Source organism: Myodes glareolus, chromosome 17 (assembly GCF_982192425.1).
Source record: "Myodes glareolus chromosome 17, mMyoGla1.1, whole genome shotgun sequence".
NCBI classification, from domain to species: Eukaryota; Metazoa; Chordata; class Mammalia; order Rodentia; family Cricetidae; genus Myodes; species Myodes glareolus.
Genome location: NC_142042.1, coordinates 20,032,102 through 20,041,750, shown reverse-complemented (window position 1 = coordinate 20,041,750; position 9,649 = coordinate 20,032,102).

Sequence of the window (9,649 nt, the reverse complement as noted above, 5' to 3'; positions counted from 1 at the left end):
ACCCCAGGGCTGGTGGTCCTGGGTTCTGAGAGAAGTAGGCTGAGCAAGCCACGGGGAGCAAACCAGTAAGCAGCTCCCCTCCGTGGTCTCTGCATCAGCTCCTGCCTCCAGGTTCCTTCTCTGCTTGAGTTCTGTCTTGATGTCCTTCATTGATGAACAGCAATGTGGAGGAGTAAGGTACCTAAACTGTTTCCTCCACAGGTTGCTTTGGCCATGGTGTTTCGTCTCAGCGATCGAAACTCTAACTAAGGCAGTCATCCATCTTTAATGAAGAGGAACTCAACGGGAAACCTGGCAGGGTAGACAAGGCTCCCACCTCTGTCCTCACATAAATGAGCGAGCACACAGGCACCCCGACTTGGCGCGGCAACTCTTCACACAGGCGCACATCTCAGCATCTAGCTGTGCCTCCCAAACTCAAATTTGCTCACATAGTACGACTAAAAATAAAATTGGAAGTCGAGAAAAATGAATAATTCAACTAGCATATTCAGTCTGGAATATCTGAAAGTTCTTATTTAACACAGGATTGAATTTTCCCAGCTGTTTACATTTTCTCCCTGCCTCTCCCCCGTTCTCTGTCTGATTTATATCAATAGCCAAAGCAGCTGTGGATTGAAATACATATGCATTGGTTTTCTAGACTCCGGCTTGGCCCTTCTTCCTACCTCTTGCCTCCACCTTTGGTCCTCCCCATCCCCCTCCGCGGTCATGGATCTCAGGCACTCTGGCTGCTCAGTGTCTTGTGCACCTGGTTGTGCATATTATCTGGTGCTTGTGGCTAAAGGAATATATGACCCCAACAACGACCACAGTCCCTGGATGTACATAGACTGCTGTGGAAAATGCTTTCTCATCACTGTAGACAAAGCCTTCCTTATCTCAATAATCCATCATACGTGGATACATGAAGGGCAGCTCCCTCCACCAGGAGACTTGGGGGGCACTTTGAAGATTACATAGGTTTAAGATTTCCCAGAGTTCTCCACTGAAGAGCAGTATATTGGCACTTGTTAAAGATTCAGATTCCTGGATCCCAAACAGATACATAAATAGAAGTATCCAGAAAAGTGCCTGCAAATCTGTTTATATCAATTGTCCTAGAAAATTCTTGCTACCACACAAAGTGGGAAAGACGCTATAAAGATTTCCGAGGCTCAATGCCAGCAGTTCTGCGAAGACCCAGGAACCAAAGTTTTTGGTGTTTATAGTCTACCAGATTTAAAGTGTCAGAGCTATATTGGGGTGCAAGGAGAGGCTGGTCCCCTTGGGACCATTCTTGATCCCAGGGAGGTATTCTGGGGCCTGCTGAGTTCTGAGGAGTTAAGGGAAGGGACACAATGTCTTTCAGTAGGAGAAATTGGACTCCTTTTTAATTGTCTTGGCTCCAACCTGGTTAGATCTTGTTCCAGGTATGCACTTTGGATGTGTTCCTCCTCCCCAAATGGTGGCATGGTTCATTAGTGTCACATTCTACAGAGTGTTTTTCCAGTTCATGGAGACTCTGCTCTGCCTAGATGCTGTCAGAGAGAAGGAGGTGGTGATGGACCAGTTAGAGCTGGGATGCAGGCAAGAAGGTAGCGTTCCAGAAGCTGGAAGTCAGGAGCATGATCATTTCTGGGGTTGTGTAACAGAGGAAGGCACTGGGTTCAACATACACTGTTTGCCTTAGGATTACTTCACCAAACTAAGGAACGATAATTCTTAGTCTGTAACTCAGGCTTTAGTTTCCCTAGGTAATATTAAGTATTTATGGAGTAAATCTGAACATAAAATTCAAGTTTTTTTTTAAACAATCTTATGCCTTTAAACTTTTTTATAGAAGTTAAATGATAATTGAATTGAAATGAAAACAAAAGTCAGTTTTTGATTATAAATTACTTTGTATTTTATACCCAGTAACTTAAGCACGTCACTCTGGAATTGATGGATTTGAAAAAAAATGATGGATATTACTTAGTGCTGTTATGCTAGTGGTGTGAAGATGCTGGATTTATGTATGATAATTTGACTCATATGCAAGTCAAAACATGCACATTCTTAATCAGCAGCTGGTTTAATATGCTCTCCACACTTGTAAAAAATGAAAAGTACCGCAAGCTATTTTTTGCCTTGCCATTCATGCTGTCAGCTGTGCTTACTGGGGATCCAGCAAATGTGGTGCATCTGGGGCCCAGGACAAAGTCACAGATTCAGTAGAAAATATGTCCCTCTTGTAGGTACAGAGAGAGCAAACTTAGGCTTAATTCTACTTCATGCTCTGAGAAGTAATCTTCTTCCAAAGTTATGTCAGCTGGGTGTGGTGGTATGCACCTGTGATCCCTTTTCTTGAAAGGTAAAGGCAAGAGGGTCAGTAGTTCAAGACCACCCCTGGTTAATAAGGCCAGTCACATGAGACTCCATGTCTAAAGATTAAACAAGTAAATCCGTATAAAATTATTTGCATCACTTGATTTTGCTTTTTTATTTTTAAAAAAATATTTATTTATTATGTATATAATATTCTGTCTGTGTGTATGCCTGCAGGCCAGAAGAGGGCACCAGACTTCATTACAGATGGTTGTGAGCCACCATGTGGTTGCTGGGAATTGAATTCAGGACCTTTGGAGAGCAGGCAATGCTCTTAACCTCTGAGCCATCTCTCCAGCCCCTTGATTTTGCTTTTTGAGACAGGGTTTCTCTGTGTAGACCTGGCTGTGCTGGAACTGACTTTGGAGACCAGGTTGGCCTCAAACTCACAGATCTGCTTGCTTCTGCCTCCCAAGTGCTGAGATTAAAGGTGTGCACCACAACCATCACCTGGCTCATTTGAACTGTTCTTCTTTTTCAATTGTTTTTATTAAGCTATATATTTTTCTTCGCTCCTCTTCCTTCCTCTTCCCTCCCCTCCTACCCTCCCCCAAGGTCCCCATGCTCCCAATTTACACAGGAGATCTTGTCTTTTTCTACTTCCCATGTAGATTAGATCCATGTATGTCTCTCTTAGGGTCCTCATTGTTGTCTAGGTTCTCTGGGATTGTGAATTGAAGGCTGGTTTTCTTTGCTTTATGTCTAAAACCCACTTATGAGTGAGTATATGTGATATGTGTCTTTCTGGGTCTGGGTTACCTCACTCAATATAATGTTTTCTAGATCCATTCATTTGCCTCCAAATTTCAAGATGTCATTTTTTTTTCTGCTGTATAGTACTCCAGTGTGTAAATGTACCACATTTTCCTTATCCATTCTTCGGTCAAGGGGCATTTAGGTTGTTTCCAGGTTCTGGCTATGACAAACAATGCTGCTATAAGCGTAGTTGAGCACATATCCTTGTGGTACAGTTGAACATCCTTTGGGTATATACCCAAAAGTGGTATTGCTGGGTCGTAAAGTAGGTAGTTTCCCAATTTTCTGAGAAATCACCATACTGATATCCAAAGGGGCTGTACCAGCTTGCACTCCCACCAGCAATAGAGGAGTGTTCCCTTTACCCCACATTCTCTCCAGCATAAGTTGTCATCAGGGTTTTTGATCAAGGCCATTCTTATATGTGTAAGATGGACTCTCAGAGTTGTATTAATTTGCATTTCTCTGATGACTAAAGATGCTGAGCATTTCTTTAGATATCTTTCAGTCATTTTAGATTCCTCTGTTGAGAGTTTTCTGTTTAGGTCTATACCCCATTTTAAAAAATGGATTGTTTTTTCTTTTGATAGCCAATTTCTTGAGTTGTTTTTTTTTTTGTATATTTTGGAGATCAGTCCTGTGTCCGATGTGGGGTTGGTGAAGACCTTTTCCCATTCTGTAGGCTGTCATTTTGTCTTGTTGACCATGTCCTTTGCTTTACAGAAGCTTTTCAGTTTCAAGAGGTCCCATTTATTATTTTTTCTCTCTCTGTGTCTGTGGCACTGGGGTTATATTTAGGAAGTGGTCTTCTCACTTTCTCTTCTATGAGGTTCAGAGTGACTTGCTTTATGTAGAGGTCTTTGATCCATTTGGACTTGAGTTTTGTGCATGGTGATAGATATGGATTTATTTTCATTCTTCTACATGTTTATAACCAGTTATGCCAGCACCATATGTTGAATATGCTTTCTTTATTCCATTTAATATTTTTTTGCTTCTTTGTCAAAAATCAGGTGTTTGTAGGTGTGTGGATTGATTTCTGGGTCTTTGATTCGGTTCCATTGTTCCTCCTGTCTGTTTTTATGCCAAAATCAGGCTGTTTTCAGTATTATTGCTTTGTAGTAGAGTTTGAAGTCAGGGATTGTGATGCCTTCAGAAGTTCCTTTAGTGTTCAGGATTGTTTTGGCTATCCTGAGTATTTTGCTTTTCCATATGAAGTTGAGTATTGTTCTTTCAAGATCTGTGAAAATTTTGCTGGGATTTTGATGGGCATTGCATTGAATCGGTAGAAAACTTTTGGTAAGACTGCCATTTTTACTATGTTAATTCTACCTACCCAAGAGCATGGGAGATCTTTCCATTTTTGGTATCTTCTTCAATTTCTTTCTTCAGAGATTTAAAGTTCTTGTCATACAGGTCTTCCACTTGTTTGGTTAAAGTTACTCTGAGATATTTTATGCTACTTGCGGCTATTGTGAAGGATGATAATTCTTTGATTTCTTTCTCAGTCCCTTAATCATCTGTGTAAAGGAGGACTACTGATTTCTTGAGTTAGTCTTGTATCCTGCTATATTACTGAAGGTATTTATGAATTATATAAGTTCCTTGGTAGAATTTTTGGGGTTGCCTATGTAAACTATCATATTATCAGCAAACAGTGAGAGTTTGACTTCTTCTTTTCCATTTGTACTCCCTTGATCTCCTTTTGTTGTCTCATTGCTCTAGCTAGAACCCCAAGAACTGTATTGAATAGACATGGAGAGAGTGGACAACCTTGTCTTGTTCCTGATTTCAGTGGGATCGCTTTGAGTTTCTCTCCATTAGTTTGAAGTTGGCTGTTGGCTTGCTGTATATTGCCTTTATTATGTTTAGGTGTGTTCCTTGTATCCCTTCTCTCTCTAAGACCTTTATCATGAAGGGATATTGTATTTTGTCAAAGTCTTATCAGCATCTAATGAGATAATCATGTGTTTCTTTTCAGTTCATATGGTGGATTACATTGACAGATTTTCATAGGTTGAGCCATCCCTGCATCTTTGGGATGAAGCTTGATCATGGTGGATAATTTTTTTTTTTCTGTGTTCTTGTATTTGGTTTGCCAGTATTTTATTGAATATTTTTGCATCATTGTTCATGAGTGAGATTGGTCTGTAATTCTCTTTCTTAGTAAAGTCTTTGTGTAGTTTAGGTACAGGATAATTGTAGCCTCATAAAAAGAGTTTGGCAATGTTCCTTCTGTTTCTATTGTGTGGAATAATTTGAGGAGTATTGGTACTAGTTCTTCTTTAAAAATCTTGTAGAATTCTGCACTGAAACTATCTGGCCCTGGGCTTCTTTTGGTTAGGAGACTTTTGATAATGGTTCTATATTTTTTGGACATTATAGGTCTATTTAATGTGCTTATCTGGTCTTGATTTAATTTTGTTAAGTGATATTTATCCAGAAAATTGTCCATTCCCTTTAAGTTTTTCAATTTTGTGGAGTACAGGTTTTCAAAATATGACCTGATGAAACTCTGGATTTCCTCCATGTCTCTTCTTATGTCCCCCTTTTCATTTCTGATTTTGTTAATTTGGATATTCTCTCTCTGCCTTTTGGTTAGCTTGAATAAAGATTTGTCTATAAAATATTTTGCAATTAACAGTTGTTTTATAGATTAAGGATTTAGATTCAATAATATAACTTTTTTCTCATTTCTATATAATCTCATTTTCTTCTTTTAGAGAGAGATTGGCTATGACCAATAACAATTTGTAACCAACTGCCTTTAAATGAAAACCAACATTTATAAACAATACTTTGGGAATTTGGATGCTGTTTTCTAGACTACTTCCTGTTTTCCATGGAATTTTTCTGTGTCCTAGCAGTTACTCCCAAATAGCCATAAGAGACTTAATATAAATTATAAATGCTTGGTCTATAGCTCAGGCTTATTACTAACTCTTACAACTTAAACCAACCTATTTCTATTAATTTATATATTGCCACATTGTGACTTTACCTGTTCTCCAGCATGTCCTGCTCCCTCTGTGTCTCTTGGTGATGCCTCTGCTTCTATCTTCTTCCCAGCATTCTCAGTTTGACTTTCCTGCCTAAGTTTATCCTGTTCAGCTATTGGACAGTCAGCTTTCTCATTAAACCAATCATAGTGACCTATTCCACAGGACCCTCCACTGACATTTCTATGAAAGCTTTTAATTCATTTGGTAGTTAATGTTTCTTTATTCTAATATACTATATTATATAATGTAAATAATATTGTACATGAACATATGCAGAATCCTGGTAAGGCAGTGCCACACAGATATAACCTGGTTCTTGCAGTCTGCTGGAGAAGACCTGAATCTCTGCAAGGAGAACAGCATAAGCAAGGTGGTCTTACCATCCCTTTTTGGGTCACCTGTGGGGTACTCAGTGCCGTCTGATAGAGCAGAGGGGCCAGAAAGGGACTGTCTGAATGACACCTCCTAAAGGACTCAGTTTCTCGGGCTCCTATTCAGGGGCCTCCTAGCTTCTTCTTCCAAAGACTGTTCTCAGCAGTCTTTCTTGGGGGTCTGAGGAGCTATTAGCAATTGATAGTTTAGTAGAGGCACAGCTCCCTATATAAAAGAATGCTGGAATAAATGTTTTATTCTCCTAATTTTCAATTCTGCTTGATTTCCAAAAGTGAGGACTTGCAAAACTCAACCGTAGAATGCGTATCGTGTATATCAAATTTTTATCACATTTCAACTCCAAGAGCAGCTTATTTCTGTCTTGAACTGTACCTGTTTGTCACTAGTTAGTAGATTTTGCTTCTATAGTAAATAATGCATGATGTCATAGTTACGATTCCAACCAACTTAAAAGGACAGTTTCACAGTGGCAGAACCTTGCAAGCATCTCCTCTAACCATTTCCTGAACTTCTTCATGATTACAAACAGAAACTCTGCTCATTAAACATCAATGGCCCCTTTTCTTTTCCTTGGTCTCTGTTAACCCCTCAATTCTATGTATTCTATAGTATAATACTATACTCAGCATCTCTTACAGTGAATCACACATGTATTGTTTTATAGCTGAATTGTTTCAGCAGAGTATTAATACTTTCATAGTTCATCCACGTTGTGACAGCTTTCAGAATTTCACACCAGTGAGATGGCTCAGAATGGGTGATGAAATGGGTAGAAGTGCTTGCCATGGAAGCCTGATGCCCTGTGTTCAGTTCCCAAAACTCACAAAAGTCTAGAGGAGGTGGCTGATAGCTGTGGTCTCAGTCAACAGTCCTCAGGCAAGGTGGGAGCAGAGAAGATGCTTCTGGAAGCTTGCTGGCCTAGAGAATGAGGAATAGCAGAGATACCATGAAAACCCCAACAAAGGAGAGAACCAATTGCCCAAGGTTTGCTCTCTGAGCCTCACCTTTGTGCCACAGTGCATGTGCACCCGCTTGCACGCGCGTGCACACACACACACACACACATGCACGTGTGCACACATGCAACACACACATGCACACACACGCACACACATGCACACACACGCACGCGTGCACACATGCAACACACACATGCACACACACACACACAGAAAATGCATGTACACATACAAGCACACTACCTATTTTTTAAAAAAGCTGTCAAAATTTCATTCCTTTTTAAGGTAGAAATATTATATACTTAATATAAAATGCAGTTGCTATCCTAGTTTGCTTTTTGTTGCTACGCTAACCATTGTGGTAAAAGTAACTCAGGGTCAGATAGGGCTTATTTTAGTTTACAAGTTTCAGCCCATCATCAGTAGAAGCTGAGGCAAGAACTGAATCAAAGACCACGAATGCTGTCTCCTGGCTTCCTTCCAGGCTCATGCCTGTCTACCATTCTTCACAGCACAGACCTACCTATCCAATGATGGTAATGTCCATGATGCCTGGGCCCTCCTCCATTAATTGGCAATCAAGAAAATGCCCCATCGATATGCCCATAGGCCAGTCTGATGGCCAATCTGTCATCTGATGGTCCCTCTTCTCAGGTGGCAAGTTGTGATAAGTTGACTTTAAAACCAACCATCACAGTTGCACATAAATGATTACGATGTATAATTTAGTTATATAATGATATATGCATTTCATTTAGCTGCTGATGTCCTGTTGGTTATCTCTACCCTTTGATGGATGGCCAGTGGTCAACACTGATGTTGTCTTTGTTTGGTTTCTTATCCTCTGTTCCTTGAGATGACCTGAGGACGGGAATTTCTGGGGACTATGGCCGTTTTCTGTAACCACCTGATGAACCACTGGAGGGTTTTCTACAGCAGTTACAACCTAGTGGGTAAGTGTAAAAATTAAAATTCATTCTTTCAGATTTGACCTCATTCAAATCAACAACTCAGTCTAAGACAGTCTTGATTAATGCGATTTTTGTTCCTGGTAGCTGTGTTCAGTAATTTCTATTACAGGAGAAAAGGAAAGGAGTGGAAGGAGGGGGGAGGTAAACAGAGTGGAAGAGATGTTTCTAGTGTAACTCTATCTGATCATTAGCCACATATGTCGTGCATGCTGCACTTAATCCATTCTGACCCATGTGTTTACTTTCATTTCTTCCAGTTACTGGCTCAATCGGGAATCCTGGATATGTTTTATCTGTGTGGGGATGGTGGTGGTTGAAGAGACAGTCCGACTATATGACTCAGGCTTGTCTCCAATTCACAACCCTCCTGCCTCCACTGAGTATGGGGGTTACAGACTACATCACTAGAACAGGTCGGGAACACATGCCCCCATGGGCTGTGTGCTCAGTAAATATTGGCTGTGGAGTCAATAGATTGTGAATAATAAAACCTGAACAGACATATGATATATTTGCTAATACCCATTTCTGTTTCTAGACACCAAGTTCAATGGTCAGTAATTACAGCTGTGCAGTTGTAATTTTGTTTGGACTGCCAACCAGCTCCCAACTAAAGACACAGAGACCTATTATTAGTTATATCCTTAGCTTAGGCTTGTCCCACTAGTTCTTTTAACTTAATTTAACCTGTGTCTGTTCATCTACATTTTGTCTTGGGGCTTTTTACCTTTCTTTCATTCCATATGCCCTACTTTCCTGGCTGACTGTCCCCTGGCATCTCCCTCTTGTCTCCTTTTCTTTCTCCTTAGATCCTAAGTTCCTCCTCCTACTTACTCTCCCTGCCCAGGAGTCCTACCTAAACCTTTTCTCTCACTACTGGTTTTCACCTTTTTATTAGACTAATCAGGAGCCTTAAGCAGGCAAAGTAAAAGAGCAACACGTCTTTGCATAACTAAACAAATGCAGCAAATCTTTACATAGTTAAAGAAATATTTTGCAACATAAACAAAAGCAAACCATCTTTGCATAAACAAATATTCCACAAAACAGTTGCATTGGAAAGTCAAGTGTCACAGAAGCAGAGTTCTGTTTTCAAAGATTTTGTCTTTTTCTTAGTTTATGTGTGTGGTTTGTTTGCATGTATGTAAGTGCACCACAAGCATGCAGTGCTCAGGGAGGCCAGAAAAGGCCATCAAATCTGTAACTTGACTTATAGACT